This window comes from Orbicella faveolata, unplaced genomic scaffold, assembly GCF_042242905.1.
Source record: "Orbicella faveolata isolate gen_17 unplaced genomic scaffold, um_ofav_v1 contig_13, whole genome shotgun sequence".
Lineage (NCBI taxonomy): Eukaryota > Metazoa > Cnidaria > Anthozoa > Scleractinia > Merulinidae > Orbicella > Orbicella faveolata.
This window is the reverse complement of record NW_028301540.1, coordinates 15,086,336-15,097,500: the sequence shown is the minus strand read 5'-3', so window position 1 is coordinate 15,097,500 and position 11,165 is coordinate 15,086,336. Positions and strand designations below refer to the sequence as shown.

Sequence of the window (11,165 nt, the reverse complement as noted above, 5' to 3'; positions counted from 1 at the left end):
CATAGAAAATATCTGCCTGTAAGGTGATTTCATTAACTGTTCAAATTAGCAAATCTAATGTGGTTTAGCATTATCGGTACTCTAAGCGACAAGAGTATGCATCATCACAGTGGTCAAAATGTGGTGGACTCGTGAGGCACAGCCAACTGAGTCCACAACAAGTTTTGACCATTTCAAATGGGGCCATAGTACTTCCAGGTCTCACCTAATATAAAGAAGTCTTAGATTTTTACTTTTCTAATGATATATCTGATTGTAACTTCCATTTAAAAAAGCTACCATATGTCCATTTGCAAATATTGATATAATCAATTGTTTCAGTTATCACTTACTCCTGTGTTGTTTCATGGTCAGTCCCTCAGGTGAGGCAGCTGGCCTAGGTGGCACAACAGCTGCCTTTGGTGGGGCTCCTGCTGGTGGCTGCTCCTGGTTCACCTGCTGTTGCAGCAGGGGCTCCTGCAGGTGCTTCTTCTGGGCCCCCTCCTGCAGCAATGCCTATGGGCATTTCTTCATTACCTGTTTCAAAATAATTTGAATAATAATGGTAATTATCACACTCACTAAATAATAACTCTTGGTAGGTAGAACAAGCAACAGCAGGACTGGCACAGCTGGTAGTATAGCAGCAGGTCGAGCAGCACAGCAGCAGGTGGCACAGCGGGCTTCCACTGGGGCCCTACAGGGGCCCTTTACAGATTGCACTGCTTGGGGTTATGGGCATTTCTTCATCACCTGTTTCAAAACAATTTTAAAAAATGAGCTAAACACACTGATTTACAATTCTTGGTAGGTAGAACAAGTGAGAATGTTTAACAAATGGCCATTAGATTAAGGTGACTGTAATTGAGTTTACTTAACATTCCTATTACAATATAGTTAACAATGGTTCCATGCAAGGAAGGGTTTGATACTAAATGATGTTCACAATTAACTGGTGACAACTGCTCATCATGAAGACCAAAACAATTGTATAGGCTATACTCTTTAGCTTACCAATGTTATTTTCAGTTCCACTCCTTGCTAAAACAAAGAGTAATAAAATTCTTAGCAGTCTTTGCATACAACAACAATCTTTATTTCATGCCCAGAAAAATTTTACAATAAAAATAAATACATGCAATGTGAAAAAATAGCAATGAAAAACAGAGCACAGCCACTTAGAAATAGCTAAGGCTAATCGAGCGGTCAGCAAACAGTATGGACGTGCATCATGCTACTATGTACAGTGGTAAAAATTTTAGCATAATACTTAAGATTAACAATAATTGTACAAGAACTTAATTACTTGAGGCAACCAGTTCCCACTTAAATGCCACTCATTCATTTCGGATCGTAACTATGCTGTTTCAAAGAAGACCGTGACATCAATGTACCTTGCAGGTGTGTTTCTTTTTAGTTACTTCATACATTGCCGGTACCTCAGTTGCTTGCAGTGATGTTATTGAAATAAGCTACAGACTAAAATTATTGCTGAAATACTATATATGGCTTGTAAGAATTTCCACTCTGAATGACAGGCACCAGGGTAGTAGTAAAGGGATAGCGTGATTAACAAAGTTAATATTAAAAATAATATTACAACTGGAGAATAACTAGTATATTCCTTCAGTTTTTCTCAAGGGTCATAATACAATGCTAGTGAGTCTCTTTCTGAGTTCATAATCGTGGGGTCCACCTTTTATGTTGTTTCCTCGCTTAGTTGGTTTGGCCAGTTTGCATGCTTTCCCCGCCCGTCTCCAATGTCCTCTTTCTTTTGGACGATTCTAATCCAGTTTTGGGAAATTCCATGGAACGAGGTAAAGACGCTTAGACAAACCTGCAAAAATAACTTTTAAAAGTATGTTAAGACATCAATTATTGGCTTTGAAATGATAAAAATAATGGCTCTAAGTAACTGTCGGCCTACAATGTCACTCCTCCCCGAATGTCTTTCTTAATATTGATAGGTATGATATAATTTTCCAGACTTTCTGAAAGCAAAAACGTTTTGGAATATCTTAACAGTTCAAAAACCCAAAGAGTGGAAGGCAAGTCCGTTGCCTCCTTCATTGTGTGACAGCAAGATCAATGCTACTTGAATTTGTCAAAAATTTTGGCATTAAAATATTGTACCGTTATGTTGACTAAACGTGTGTTTCTTAAGACTTATCTTTTACTGATACCTCTAAAGAGAAAATCAATCGCTTTTTAAATTCAGGTTAGGTTACAGTGTATACATTTGTGAACAAGTTTCGTCGAAAATTAGTCTCAAGTCTAACAATAAAATTATCATGGTGAACAGTTATGCATATGATCTTAAAAAGAGCGAATCTTTACTGGAAAGCTTATGTAATAATAATAATAATAATAATAATGATAATAATAATAATAATAATAGAAATTTTGACCATGTAGATTTTGAGTAAAAGTAGATACTACATTTTGCAAACCTTAATATTTTGGAGGGAGGAAGATAGTTATAGCAGTAGCATAACAACCTTTCAGCTATATTATCAGCAGATAATATTGCTGATGACTGATTACAGAATTTGTCGATCGTAGCTGGTTATAATAGGGAATTAAATCGTATGCTGGTGAAGCAAAGAAAAGCAATGAAAATTAAAAAAGTTATTCAAGAGACATGGCCTTCAGCAAAATCCTCCTAAGCAAGAGCGTACCCTTCCTACCCTCCCTGTCTTCAGCTCTATTATTAGTACATTTTAAAGGGCATCTAAGTCATTTTCTGAGAAGATTGTGGTAGGATTCCTGTCAGGGGAAGTTCTAACATAAGCTTTACCATCCATTGTCCACACACTTCTTATGCATCCATCTCTTCGTCTTTGGTTTGCTGGTTTGATACTTGGTTAAATTCTCATTGAGGAATAGCCGGTCTTTCGATCCCACAGTCAAGGCAAAACTTGGGAACAAATCAGTTGCTTTGATGTTTAACAGCTTTATCCATGCTTTGTAAAGGCTGGTTTTCACTTTATGGCTACAAAACTTTGCAATTATGACACTGTTCTCAGTTTTACGTCTCAGTGTGTGTGAAATTTGGATGTCACTGATTAATATCTTGTACCCTCAACCATAACGAGTTATAGTGGCAAAAGGATTTTTGAAATAATGCAATGTGTGAAAAAATATGTGAGAAATATTCTTCCAAAGTAGCAGTAGCCTGTGCTGTTTTGTACAACTTTCCTTCTCCCTCACTCCGTTCGTATGAAAGAAAATCATTTTCCTTCTCCAGAACGCTGAAGCATAACACAAATACACAAGACTGTAAGGCAGGCAGAGTGAGAGCACCTGCCTGCCACGTTGAAAAAACAAATAAAGGGCAAGGAGCATACCTCGAGAAAGAGACCGGTCGTCAGCAGCGCGAGAAGTATGAGTGTAGAGGGGAGTCATTCTTCTCGCCTTTCTTAAAAGCATCTTGCTTCTTCTTCAAAGCTCTCTCCTGCGCCTTCCTGATCCTCTTCTTGTCGTCCGAATCACTAGCTAACTCCTCCGCCTCATATTCCTTCACTGCAAGCCAACCTGCTTCGCTCTTGTCTGCGAGTTTTATGATCTTCTGACGATGTCGCAAACTTTTTCTTAAGTCCTCACCTTTTTACCAGCTTTGTCGACGTCGTGCAAGCCAAGAAAGTTAGCGGCTTCGTCTACCGTCGCCTGAAGTTCGGAGTTAAACAGGGACTGGTCTTTGTTGCCTTGGAACTTAAGCTTGCCAGCCTTAGAGGCTCTTTGCAATTTTCCAGTTTCACTTGACGATTGCGAGCTTAATCCCAATGAGAGATTTTCAATCTTGTGGTCAAGGTACGTTTTAAAACGTTCGAAAACGTCCTCTGTAGCAGACTCTTTAGGGTTCTTCAAAGTTTCGGGACTCGAGGGCATCTCAAACACGATGAAACAAACAAGAAAACTACAAGCACCGTCGAGTAGTGTCGCACTTGGTGAATATATCACCTATTCACTCCTTATATATATTCCAACTGGAGTCTTGAGAGACTCCATGTGCTAACACAAGATGTGTTAGCATAAATCACATGCGTACTCATGCTGAACGTCCGAAGGAAAATACATTTCTACATGAATGCTGATGACTACTGGGATGGTGATAATGCTCCAGATGATCAAGACCCAAATAACAGACAGCAGTGTAATGACATAATCAGAGATGATAAGGATGTTAGGGATGCCCTCATGGACTACATTGACTAGGAAACACCTCAAGCATCACAAGATAAACAAATAAATGTGAATTCACATAAGTTTTGTTACAGTTCTTGTTCATGAAAAATCATAGCTTATAAGCATTAATCAAATTCGTATTTGCTTGTGTATAATGAGCGTTCAGAACAAAACAGAATGACTCCTTATGAACGGCGATTTATATATAATAATAAAGTTCCGTTGAAAGTTTCCTTTCTCATTGACCTGAGTCATTCCTTGTCGATATTGTTGTTGTTAGCCTAACTGGACTAGAGGAATTGGGTCATAGCACCAAGAAATGTGTCAATGGTTTGCATTTGTTGATTTTCCTTCTGTTGAAAGGACGACATGAAATCCTTCATGTCCTGTCTTTGTTGCTTCATGTCACCCATCATATGTTTAAAGAAGCCGTGTTCCTTGTCTTCCTGGTCTTCCAACCACTGCTGCTTCTCGCTCTTTTTTCTCTCACCTCTTGTCTGTTGATCTGGCTGCTTCTCCTGCTCTCCTCTTTCCGAACTACCTTGAACATTTGTGGAGGTGCCAGTACTTTCTTTGTCTTTTTTCCTGACTGTCCCAGCATGAACAGCGTGTTTCATTGTAACGGCACCTCGGCATCCAAGGACCTCATTAATTTATTGTAGAATATTGTCTGTCAAAGATTGCCCCCAGTCTGCTTTGTATTCCAGTCCTTAGCCTCTTTATAACAGCAGGGCAGTTTCGTCATTTAAGCGAATTGGGTTACTTGCTGCACCAGTTTGTACTTCTTTAAGTTCAGGTTCGAATAGCCTCCTGCTCTCTCAATGAGGGTTGCCTTGTTTTCTTTGTAGAGAGGATGCAACTTCCAAGCCTTGCATTTCAAATCTTCTTTTTGCTGTCTTAATTCTTTTTGCGCTTTGGCATAAAACTGTGATGCATCGTTGACAGGGATCCAAGCTGGATGGGCTATTACCTTCAATTCTTCTTCCAGAGGAGAAGGTAAGACATGGAAAGCAAATTCCAGTGTTTTTTCTGGAAGAAATAATCCAGGACACTCATCCCAAGGTCCCCTTGGAATTTCACGTCTTGCCTCACAACTGAGGTAATGAAGCTCCCTGGTCTCTCCATCTCTTGTAGTCTGGGAGGGGCTTATGATCAAATCTCTCCAAAGGTTTCGCTGATTTCCAATCCTCATTTTCTTGGAAAATGGATACACTGTACTTGTCAGTACACGCTGTTTTTGACGATGTAAATGTGCGATAGTCCTCGCTGTAGCATCCTTTAAAGTTCTTCTCTACGTGCCAAACATTTTCCAGATACTCTAATATATCATTTCTCACTGGCTCGTATGTGGTTTCGTCCTCTCTTCTTCTCTCAACAGAAAGTAAACTAAACAACTTTAAGCTGCTTGCGTTGTTAAAGACAAATTTGTCTTCTGCACCAATCCCTGGAAAGCACTGTATTGGCTCCTCATTGTAAACTGCATTGCCTATGCATTTGCAAACTTTGCTTGCCATGGGTTCCATGTTTTGCTTGTGTTCCTGAACTCTGCAGAGTCCAAGACACTTGGATGAAGGCTCTTGACAGAAAGAGGAAACTTTTATACAATCTAGATGCTGTAGATCAGCAAGGAAAAGATGATAATCTTTCATCAGACAGTGCGGAATGAGTCTCTGTATTTAGCTAGTGCTGTTTGACTTTGGGGTGGGAACTGTTCAAGTTTATCAGAGTTGACTGAAAACTTCTGTTGCTTGTTCACATATGTCGCGTTAAATACCTTCAGTAGTTGAAGATAAGTAAATTTTGTGAATTTACATAATTACATCTTCGTAATTGTTGGTGAAGTAATGGATATACGATGTCCTAACACTTAGTGTACAGTTATGTGTAACATTCAGTATACAAAGAAATAAGGAGTCTAATGTATGCTGCTGATTACTCAGTCCTTATACATCAATATCCTTATATGCCAGTATATTACTCCGTATACATCACATATATGGGCACCTTATATCCCCTAATATTTGTTATTTCATGCAGTGCTAGTAATCGTTAAAACAGGTCATTATCATAGACCAGGGAAAAACTGTATGGTAGGTAGGCATGGTCAAAGAATACTGGTAGGTAAAATTGTATGTATACTTTCTTTTGGTGCAATGGAATACATTTTCATCACTTTGATTTCTGTCATGTAAAAAGTGAATTCATTACAGAGAAATTATTGCTATATTAAACTACAGTGGAACCTCAATTTAATGAACCTCTATTTAATGAAGACCTCGATATAACAAATGATATTCGAACGATATCCCCATATATTTTTTGAGTATGCTCGAGATGGTATGAATAGGTTTATGGGCGACCTTGATATTGAAACGTCGAAGAACGTTTGCGACTCTTTCGGAAAAACCTAGAGACAAGATCGAGAAAGAGGCTTCCAGAGGCATTGTTTACAAGATCAAATGTAAAGATTGTGACTGTGTTTATGTTGGTCAGTCATCACGCGCGTTAAAAACACGTATGAAAGAACACGCAAAGGCTATAGCAACATTGGACAAAAACTCTTTATTGGCCAAACACCATATGCTCAACGGTCACCAAATAGATTTGGAGAACGTTGAAATTGTCGACAGATCATCAGTATGGAAACAAAGACTACTTCTTGAAGCTTGGCATTCCGTGCGAGACAGGAACGCTATAAACGAACACACAGCGCTACCGAACGTGTACAATGGCATTAAGAATTTTTACACTCATTAAGAATACTCTAGAGACTATTGCTCATTTAGTTTTATCACACATCTATTACATATTCTAGCAGGACACCGTTTAACATTTGCATTTTCCATCTTTTGCTGAAGAAGGCAACAGTAGTGGCCGAAACGTCCGATAACCATATTTTTAGCCAGTGACAACCATTTAATTCCTTTCCTTTTTTACCAATTTTTAACAGCCTGGCTGCACACCGAACATTTTTGATATAATGAATTGCAATGTTTCCTTGTTTACATAGACAATTTTCTGTATAACCTCTATGTTGCAACATTTTTAAATCGCTACTCTGAAAGTGTCGTTCTTTTGTAAACAAAAGGTGCGTGTCTGCTCAAAAGTGAAAATAATTGATATCGAAAGCCACCATGCTTAATGAATTGCATCTCAAAATGCAGCACTTCTGGGTGACAAAAATTGCATTGAATTGCATGACAGAAGTCACCTGTGTTACAAATCAATCATTAACTATGAGCTTGATATAATGAACATTTTGATCGTCTCCCCTCAAATTCGTTATATTGAGGTTTTCAGTATAACGAACCCTCAATTTAAACAAATTTGGCCGGTCCCCAGCAACTTTGGTAAACTTGGGTTCCACTGTACCAACAAGACACGAAACCATCTCCAGTGAGCAATGACAATTTAAATGCAGACTTTATTAAACTGGTGATCAACCACTTGTGATTCAATGTGGTTAAAACTGAAACAAACACCAACGAAACAAATGTAAACAAAGCGAAAATGGCGCAAACTAAGACCTGTGATAATAACAGAGACTTACATTTGTAACGCAATGCTCGGACTCCCTATCAACGGCTGAGATGCGGCTGAGATATAGCAACAAACTGCACTAGATGCTTCGACTATGGATACTACCCTCTGATCTGCACTGCAAAAAGTTAAAAATTCACTGCCCAAAAGCTATTTGAATAAATTACACAACAAAATAGCGCCACATTCCAACACATAATACATTACAATAGAAAATGTACTTGCTAACTAACCAGACGCATAAATAACACCATTTTAAGGCATTGCAATCTTACTCTATTTTTATTCAGTTCAATTTCCCATGCAGGGTCTATGATTATGATCTGTAAAGTATTAGACTAGATCAAAAACCAACACAGTCCATGAGTGCCGATGTCATTATCTCTGATATTTCACTCAAATTATTGATGTGAATTGGATGTTTCATGGTCATGTCACATGTTGAAACTGTGAGGTCGCACCTACAGATGTGAGAGCATCCATGGATGAATGAAATTTTAAATCGCTCTTGGAAACCTAATGGCGGTGCAGTTTTTGTTCCAGATATCCACTTTAAAAGACCTTGAATTGTAACAATTCCTATAAAGGAATAAGACTAAGACAAATATGGTCTATGGGATCTATAGGAACTTGATGAAGATCGAAGAATAAGACCAAGCAGACCCATTGTATCCTTTTGAAAACTGTTTTATTTTGCAAATATAAATTACTCAAATTACACATGCTGCTTGAGTGGCAGTAAAGGACTAAAAATAACAGCAACAACCTAAGAAAAGTGCTGGAAACACTGGCAAAACATCACAAAACTGCTTACCGAGTATTGACGGTTACTGAAAGGTCCAAGGTGGAATAAACGGGAGTATAAACAGCTCCCAAAATATGAGTTTTCGACAGGCACAGACAACAATACAGAATCTGTTTCCTTTTTTTGGCGCAACTGAAACTCCCAGGATGTATGCAAAGGGAAACAGCTGGGCAGAAACTAAGGTGTTGAGCATGGGCCTTAACATGCTCCCCTCTGAACAAGCTAAAACTTAAGTGAGCATTCAACGGAATAGTTAAGTAATACAATTCTAAACTCAGTGATCCGAGTGTTTAATGTTTGAAGGTTCAGGGTCACTTGCAACACTCCAGTTCACTTTGACTCCTCCAACAGGCACAACTTTGAAACAGGGCATAGCATTTAGCTCTTGCTCTTGACGTCAGCTGCACAAACTAAACCATCCAGGCCTTGAAGCACTGGTACTCAGTTGAGCATCCAATGACCATGTGAGACATTCTCTGTAACCACAATGACAAGATTGTTCATTGCTAAGTTTCTTTGTTTAAGGATCCACTTCTTGTGTTCTTGGAGCAGGCTTAGATACTCGCACAGCCATGTGGTCCAGAAGTGAAATGGATCTTCAACTTTGAAGACTCCGGATGGTGAAGTGATCCCTTGACCCTGCTGAAAAAGATGACTGGGGGTAATGCATTCCCAGTCGCTTAGGTTGTCACTACTTAGGCACAATGGTTGACTGTTTAGTTTCCTGACTGTGTCAGCAAACACGGTTCTGAGGGTCTCTGCAACAAAGGCCTGAGGATTACTGAAGATGGCCTTCATGGTGTTGCGGACACACCTGATAAGTCGTTCCCACACTCCAGACATGTGACTGGCTGTTGGGGGCTGAAAATGCCACTTGTCAAGGGGTTGTCAATGCCACTCAGCATCCTCCTCGAGTAGACTTCTCGCGATGATCTTCTGGTAAATAACATGTTGGTTTCATGTCGTGTCATTGTATTGAGATATAATTATATTATGTAACAAAAAACATTGTTGATGAGGAATCATCTTGTCAGGCAGTGCAAAAAAGGAAACTCACAAATTGGGTAAAAGATTGAATTTCAAAGACTAGTTTTATTAGTGTTCAACCTGGGGTGTTCAGGTAATAAAATTATTTTGTATGTGTGTTAGTGATGAAGTAACATGGGGTCAGGCATTCTTTATCTTTTTCACTTACTCACTTTCCTGGTAACTCCTACCTTTCCAGATATTTATTGGATACTCGAATGGGCAAGTGATTGAACATGAGACTAGCACAGAAGAAAAAATATTTTTGTACCAGCCAAAAACTAAAAAATCCCGTCCACAAGAAGGTATCAGTTTTTTCCAGTTTCCTCAATCTTCAGATGCCAGTATCAAACTTGGCATATCAACAGGGCTATCCCTCATTCCCAAAGTTCAAGTCCAATGTACTTGACATTGATTACTGGGATTCTTTTCATTAGGCAAAAGACAGGTTTTGTAACTGGAAAGCAGAACACTGATTCTTTAAGTATAGAGAGGAAACTGTCTTATGTTGATCAGTACAGTAAATGCTTGGATTAGCACCCAGCTTAAAATAAGCACACCCCCCCCCCAAAAAAAAACAAAGAAAAAAAGAGATCAATAATTGAATGGCTTGGTGCAAGACTGACGTAAGTGACTTTTTCAGGTGAAAAATGATTTTTTTGTTCAAAAGCGCCTGAATTTTTGCGTGTCGTCTTCAATTGAGTAGAAGAGCATAGCCCCGTATATTTTTTTAGCTGGTTTGCGCTTTGTCTTCGGAAAAAAAGAAAGAAACATTAGGACAACGGTGACTTCAAAACAATAATACAGGGCCACAAAACGAAATGGATGAACATGGGCCTTAGAGAAAGATGAGCCTATAGCTTGACAGTTACAGTAAAGGTAACATAACCCCACGGCTAGCGTTAGACCTAAACGCAAACCCTAACCCTTGGCCTAGGTTTAGCATTTAGTGTTAGGGTTACCGTTTTAGTGCTAGGGTTTAGGGTTAAGGCTAGGGCTAGGGCTAAGGCTAGGGCTAGGGCTAGGGCTAGGTTCCTGTGTCGTCCTGCCCACTCTGTGTGTTGTCCTGCCTACTTTCGTGTGTTGTCTTGCCCACTGGTGTTGTCTTGCCCCCACGTGTGTGTTGTCTTGCCCACTTAATGTGTTGTCCTGCCCACTTTTTTTGTTGTCTTGCCCCCTTTGTTGATTTGCCCACTCTTCTGGCTGGGACATTGAGGGTTTTTTTTCCTTAGATCCTGTGCATTATGGGTGAATTGTCTTAAATTTGGACACATTATTTCTTTTGCCATCAGAAATCTCTTGAGGGTGTTGGTTAGGGCTAGGATTGCGAATTCATGTTTGCCATATTTGGAGATTTTGAAAGTGTCTAAAAGACTTTCTTTTACTTAGTTTATAGCTACAAGAACTATTGTCGCGATAAACTAAGTAAAAGAAAGTCTTTTAGACACTCAAAATTTGATTAAAAGGTTTATGCAACCTCTTTAGACAAAAATCCAAGATGTGGGCCATCCACAAATGAAATCTTTAAAATGGCAACAAAAAATATTTTGTGACGCAAAATTTTTTTCATAGATTTAGCAAGTGGCAAAGGATATACTCAGCGAATGTTAAGGATTTATTTGTTTTTGAC

The 11,165-nt window shown here is 39.0% G+C and overlaps 1 pseudogene; it reads right to left on the bottom strand.

The window, feature by feature from the left end:
• Positions 1-376: 376 nt before the first annotated feature.
• Positions 377-3,911, bottom strand: LOC149115206 (uncharacterized; annotated as a pseudogene).
• Between the last annotated feature and the right edge of the window lie 7,254 nt (positions 3,912-11,165).